Source organism: Gavialis gangeticus, unplaced genomic scaffold (genome assembly GCF_001723915.1).
Source record: "Gavialis gangeticus isolate Ggan-Ray unplaced genomic scaffold, GavGan_comp1, whole genome shotgun sequence".
Classification (NCBI taxonomy): domain Eukaryota; kingdom Metazoa; phylum Chordata; order Crocodylia; family Gavialidae; genus Gavialis; species Gavialis gangeticus.
Genome location: NW_017728994.1, coordinates 54760287 through 54767695, shown reverse-complemented (window position 1 = coordinate 54767695; position 7409 = coordinate 54760287). Strand labels below are relative to the sequence as shown.

The 7409-nt window shown below is 37.8% G+C and overlaps 1 protein-coding gene across 5 annotated transcripts in view; it reads right to left on the bottom strand.

The window, feature by feature from the left end:
• VTI1A (vesicle transport through interaction with t-SNAREs 1A) overlaps positions 1 to 7409 on the bottom strand; it is a 502745-nt gene that overhangs the window by 333679 nt on the left and 161657 nt on the right. The window lies entirely within an intron of this gene.

Sequence of the window (7409 nt, the reverse complement as noted above, 5' to 3'; positions counted from 1 at the left end):
TTGTATTGATAATCTGATTTCTTTTTGGTTTTCAGGAAATGTTTGTAAACTGCAATGTCTAATAAATGCTATGTGGACAACCAAACCCTGTCTTTCCAGTAAGATGAACTCAGCATAGCTGGGGATTTTAATTTGTATGGCACTACATCTGCTGCTTTGATTCTTGTGTATATCTAATTTATACCTCTAGAAATATATCTCAATAGCAGATCCATGTAATAAATGGTACAAAAGAGGATCCTGGAAGGTAAGGGTTCATTGCTTAGTGTTGTTCCACCAGTGAAAGGAGGAAGCAATCCAAAGTTTTCAAACGATGTTGTTGATGATTCATACCTCACATCATGGATAGGTTCAAATCTGTCACTACAGCTGCAAAGGTAGCATCCATAGTTGTTTTAAGCTAGTACTTTATTCAGACACAAATTCACGAGTCATGGGTTGCATTACCTCCAAGAACTCTCCGCAAACATTTCCTAACATGCTGTCCCATTTCTGTGCAGTCCAACCAAATTCTGCATCTGCATGTGTTCATAGAAATGGAAAGGAACCAAAAGTGCCACTCTACCCAATAAGGTTCCAATTCAGTTCCCCAAATGAAGGTCTTCAAGGCTCTGAGAGGGATCTAAAAACACTCCTGCGAGCTGATCCACAGTTAGCTTTTTAAAAAAATATATATATATTATACTCACAATTTATAAGGTATAAAAGGTGCACGGTCCTTTATGACCAAGATAAGATAGCAGGAGAGTATAATAAGATGCTGGACTTTGTCTTTGTGTATATAATAAAGACAGGTCAAAATCTTGACTTACCTGTGCATCCGGAAGTATTTTGTAAAATAAAGTGTTGTGCTTTTGATGACTGCTCTACTAAATTCATATAAGAGAAATAAGTTACTGTAGGCTGACCTCTAGTGCACCAGAGACATTTGCAAAGTAAGAACACCATCTAACAGAAACATTGCTGGTGGACCCCATCACTAACAATTGTGCGGACTACGTCTTTTCCCATTTGTGATTATGCAACAGTGCCATGTGCAATGATCAGAGCCCCTGCCTACATTAGTAATATTTATTCAGACATTATTTTGTCTATTTTTAGCATTTTAGAACTTTTAGCATATTTTTAAACATGCTTAGCCAAGTCAAAGGGAGATAATTGCCTACTCAGTTGGCTTTTCATGGGCCAAAGCAATGAACTGTCCAGTTCTGCGATCAAAGGAAACTGAGTAAGAAATGCTTATCTTTACCACCTCCCTGGCAAACTACAAAGCACATTGGTTCTACATTCAGTGTAACTTTAGCAAAATAGATATATTATGTATATTTCTCGCTATATGCAGTGTTGGCTACACCAACAAGCAAAAAATGAGGCAAAAAGCTCAAGGGCACCATTGTCCTGTGAAATGACTGATTTTGCATTTTAGATTATGATTAGGGACCTACTTAAATCATTGTTTTGCGATTTTCACAGAAACCGACAGCATTTCCTGCGATTTCGCACAGAATCACTCAAAAAAACCCCCAAAACTTACAAAGAAAGTGTGGCAATCCCTGTGGCAACAGAGTATGCGGTTTGAGAGATTGCTACTGAGACACTGAGCTAGTGCTGTAAACTCAGTGAAGGCACCAGTCAGGAAAGCCAAAGGGTTTTGGCGCCATCTTTTAAGAAGCCAGATGAAAGAAGCCAGAAGCCTGAAGATAATGAGTGAAAAGAAATCCAAGAAAGCTAAATATATTTCAGGTCAGGACTGTGCAAAGCAGATCCCTGTAGGAATCTTGCATGCAGATGGTGGTAAATTGTTTTGTTCATCATGCAACGTGACTATGGATGTGTTGAGGAAAAACAGTACTGATTGGCATTTAGAGTCCCACTTGCATATAAACTGAAAAGCTGCTGCAGAGGCTGAAGGTCAGAGCAAGAAACAAGCAACTATGGCCTCGATCTTTAAAAGAACCACTGAAAGCAGGTTATCAAGAAGAGATCCTACATTTTTGCTAATGGAGACATTCATGGCCACCAACATTCCCCTAGAGAAAATTGATAACCCTAAATTAAGGGACTACTTGAACAACCATGTGCCAGGTGCTGGCAGTTTCCCATGTGCAAACAAGCTTTGCCAAGATTATCTACCAGGAGTAATTGCTTCGCGTGTTCAGTCTACAAAATCTGCATTGGCAGAATATGAATCAACCTTGCTTGTAGCAGATGAAGCAGCAGATGCCCAAGGTAACTCTGTTCTGCACATTTTGTTTGTACCTGGGAGCTGAACAGACCACAACCTGCCTGTTTTTCAAACAGAGCCAGATCACCTGGCGTCTGTCCATTTTTCTACCATGGCACAAACTATAGTGAAGATTGTTGTAAACTATGGCTTGGAATTTAACAAGGTCTCAGCATTTCTGTCTGATAATGCCATGTATACGTGCAAAGCTTTCTCTGATGTGCTCCATGGAATGATGCCAATGTAATTCGTGTCACCTGTAATGCACATGCCCTTTCTTCAGTAAGTGACATTTGGCGCACATGTTTTCCTAGTGCGGATTGCTGAACTTCTCTTTTAAAAAAACATTCAAAGATTGTTCAGGCGATAAGCTTCAGGTCAGGGAGTCTATTGCCCAAAGTGGGGATCTACATGAGACTGTGTCACTTCTACCAGAGCCAGTGCTTACCAGGTAGAATTAATGGTTTCATGCAGTTCGTTACCACGCAAAGAGCATGAAGTCCTAGCAGCAATGTATGTGTAAGGAGCTTGAAATCACACCTAGTACACGATGCATGCTTAAACTATGCAGTCTCTCAAGGCAGGGCAACACTGAAGATCCAAGTTAAGTTTGTGGCTGAAAATGCAATCTGGTTTATGGAGCTTCTAACATGGTTTAAAGGCCGGCAGGATTTCATCCACCAAGCACGCAACAAGCTGATGGATTTGATAAGTTGGGTCGAAGACATGGCATCACAACAACTTTCAAACTGTCAACATGAAAACCAGCAGAGACAAGAACTGTTCCAGGCAATAGCTGTGAAGTTGAATCAGTACAACAAATAGGATTAGTCACTACCACTGTGGTTTAAACAACTGGCTGCCTCCATTTTTTTTTAGCGCTGTTTGCATTTTTGACCCCAATCAGGTGCCTTCTCTGAGTTTTGACCCTCAGCTACTGAAATCAATCGCTGGCTGGAGGAAAGAGCATGTGCTGCTTACATGAACTTTGTCAAAGACTGCCAGATAACTTTGGCTGTGACTGCATTTTGGGTGTCTGCTTCCGATTGGTCTCCACATCTCTACAACGTGGCAAAGATGCTGCCTTACCACTACGACCAATTCAGAGGATGCAGAATGCGTGATCTCGGTGTATGGACAAGAGTTCAAACTACAGAGGCAGGATGTCAGCTGCACCTGCTGGTGGATGCTCCATGCTAGCAGTTAACAACTAACATGAATTGTTTCTATCAAGGTTAGCATTATTTAGGATTATTAAATTTGTGGTAGAACACTAATAATAAATTATGATGATATTAGCTACAAATCATGTCGTGTATAAATTTATATCCACAATATATTTCAATTTAGATTTACATTTAATACTTAGATCTATAATAATGAAGTAATTTATTTGATATTTCCATGGACTTTGTTATTTAATTATGCTATGATGTTTGCCCTTCGGTCAATCATCAGTGAGGGGTGGGGCTGCTGGGGCCCCATGCCAATTAAAAGGGGGGGTCCGTCCACCATGAGTGACCCACGAAAATCCCTTTGTCTCATTATAATTTAGGTAGGCCCCTAGTTATGACTGTGGTTTCACATTGTCATCATCAACTTTTATACAAGTCAGACAACTCTGGGCTGCTGACACAGCAGTAAATGGAATTCAAGTTCCTGTCATACTCTCCAGACTCATAAAAGTGCAGAACATTTACTACCTAAAGCAGCCTCATTTGTTGTTGGGATCTGCCAGCATTAAATGTTATGACAAACTTCTGACATTTAAGATTTGAGATGGAGAAAAAGTTTCTGAATAAATATGTGATTTTATTTTAATTTATTTTTATATGGAGAGCTTGTTTTTAAGTACGGGAATATGGAAATAGTCTGAAGTTTAAACAGTCCAAAGTTTTAAGATGCCCTGCAAGGAAAAATATTCGCTACTAAATCTCTTCTGTTTAAATATAAATTTCAAGTTGCTCCAAGGACTAAAGATGCAGAGACATAGCTTGTCTACAGCTATCCTGAACATGTAGTTGGTCCAATAAAGGGTTTCAAAAATCCTTTCCTCTTGCATTCAGAGACGTATTCAAGTAATCAGCATTCAGAGCCTAGAAGTACAATGATATAGGTAAAATTGATAATTTCTGAATTTTGTGGAAACATCCAAGGTTCAGGAATAAAAAAAAAAAAAAAACCCACCACCTCCAAAGGGTTTCAGCATGGGAATCTGGAGAGCATTTAGGAGTATTTCCTCTCTAAATATTCATGAAACATGGCATAGCCTAAATATCATCAGTAAACTGTACGGCAATAGAACTTGCTGAAAGCTGTACCACTCTAAACTATGGCCTCACACAAGAAGTTGTGTTGTGATTTATTTTTTTCTCACTGACATAACACAATACAAATTACATTAATTTAAATTACATTTTTGAAGATGAACTGAACAAGGCATTTTGAACTGCTCCACATTCAGAGATGCTCTCCTTTCTCAAACAATTTTATATAAATCTGCATGGACAAAAGGATACAGTTCCAAATTATAACTAGTCTACAGGGAAGATAAGGAAGGTCTGGAATTAAATTCGAATGCAGGCATTATTTAAGTCCAAGGAGTTATAAAATATGTTCGGTTCCAAATTGGCAAGAAGCCTCCCATCAATCCCAGGAGAGTGGCTTATATTCAAATATATGGCCAGTGACTATGATCTCAATGTATTTTTGGGGAAGCAGGATGTTGTAAGTCAGAGTATATGATCTGGAAGTAGGAATGCTGGTTTCTAATCCCAACAGAAAACAAGTTTGAGACTAAGAAAGTCACCGAACTGTGTGTACCTCAGTTCCCCTATGTTTAAAACAGGTATATTGGGCTTACAATTGTTGCAGGATTCTGAGGCATAAACACTGAGTGTTTATGATGAGCTCAGATCTCTGCAAGGAAGACATTATATGGTGTTCATTATTAAAAAGTGACCACACTGACAAGGAACATAGGAGCTGAAGTGCAGTAGCTCTTATATCACTGTGAGATGACTTGATGAATAATGAGTTAACAGCCTATTTTACATGCTTAATATGTTACCATTGCTTAGCTTTAAAAATGTCAAGAAACATTTACTAGCTTGAGCTCAAGCTGCTTGTTTGCCATTTTACCATGATGGCCAGTAAGAATGAAAAAAAACAAAACAAACAAACCCCAAAAACTCAACAAACCCACAACTAAAACCACAAGCAATATTTCTTCCCATTGGCCAAATAAAAAATAAAACAACAAATCACCCCTCATATGGAAGTGAACAGTGTTTATTCATTTATGAGGCTGTTGGCCATTATTTAGTGCAGACTCATTAAGGACAGTCTTGATGGCTACAATAAGTAATTGCTTTTGCTGCCTGTATATAGTTAGATAGCTCCATGTGTTTAAGTTGCTAAGAGGCATTTACAGGTGCTATGACTGAAAGTTCAAGGACGATGTTGTCCACAGGTGCCCAATACTTGTGAAGTCCAGAATGTATCCCTAATGAAAAGAAAGGGAGAAAGTCTTCCCAGTGCAGAGGATCCATACATCTTTCATCATCAATTCCTTTAATTGGTTATTGGATTCCTGAAGCTTTACCTAGATGCCTTGTACATGGATAAGTGTAGGTCTTCGCTATCAAATGCAAGTACCCTCAGTTTCCACAAAACATAACCAACAACATTCAAAGGCTTGACAGATAACCTCAAACTAGGTCTTAGATATGGCAGTATATGTTGTTTAGGTGTTGTTGAAACTGGGTGTTTTACACAGAAAGAAAGAAATCTGAATTAAGTCATACCCTTTCAGCAGATCTTGATTTGTGCACCCAAGAATGGGAATGCCTTATCTGCTGACCAACTGCAGTGAAGCAAACAACTAAAAACTTATAATTCATGTATGTAGTAATAAGGACTTGTATAAAATAGGTTGTATAAAGTCAGATTCGTGCCTACGTAAATCACAAAGGGTTTAATACATTTCTTGTTCATGTTATAAACTGTAGATTAAGATCTTAAACATTGCTTTATAAAAAGTTCTAAAATAGACATGAACTAGTTTGTATGCCTGCGGTGAAAGTCACCTGATTCGTTACAAAAGGCTACGCAGATTTAAAATAATAATTGTTATAACAAGTGTTAATGCAAGAGATACCCAATGGTTGTTACCTTTCCTATTTGCATATTCCAAAGTATTTCATTATCATGGCAGATGTAGGCTTGAGAAACCAACTTAGTAATTAAGCAGAATTCAACACCAGACGTTTTCCATTTGTGTACACACCAGAGTGTATTGTAACTCACAATTAATGAACATTACCCTTATATTGCACTGATCAAGTACAATTTTACTGGTTTCCAAAATCTTCATGGCCTACATTCAGAGCTAAAAATTATTCATCTGTTCCTAGGGAAGTCTTTTACAGAAATCTCCTTCTCAAGGATGCTAACATTTCCAAATAAAAACATCTACACTGTTCAGAAAAAAGTCCACCTTCCATCACAGATGGTAGCCCACAGGGACAGATAACTCAGTTGTTAGTGAACCTCTACAGAAGTCAATGAAATTATGATAGTAAGCACCAGTTGTGGCTGTACCCCATAACATATTTCTATGTATATAAATAATCGGTGCACACATTTGGTTTTAAAATGTGAGCCATCAGCGACAAAAAGAAGCCAAAGAATGAGAGATTCAAATATAACTACTCTAAACTACGTAGGCAGAATTTTTTACATAGCCTCTCCTTGGGAAAAAGTCAAGCATGACAAAAGCAATACAGAGTTGGATTTCTGCCTGATTAAGACAGTCCTTTTAAATCAAAAGTTATGGTCATTGGTAGGACAACATTTTGAAAATTGACATCAACGCTCCATTTACTGGTACAGCATCCATTTCTGCTATTCTGCCATCTGCAGGAACAAAAATCTTAATTGCACCCCTTTCCACCAAAAAGGGATATCACAAATTTTTCTTGTTAATTTTCATGGACTATGTCATGAAGTCCAGAATAGTTAAAATATGGACACATTAATATAAAATAATTTAGTTAAGATACTTATGTTCAACCTTACAAAGATTAAATTTTAATTTACATTTTTAATAAGACTTATAGGATGCTATACGATATCAGGATATATGGATTAACAGGACTTTCTACAGAAGAATTACTACTTACTA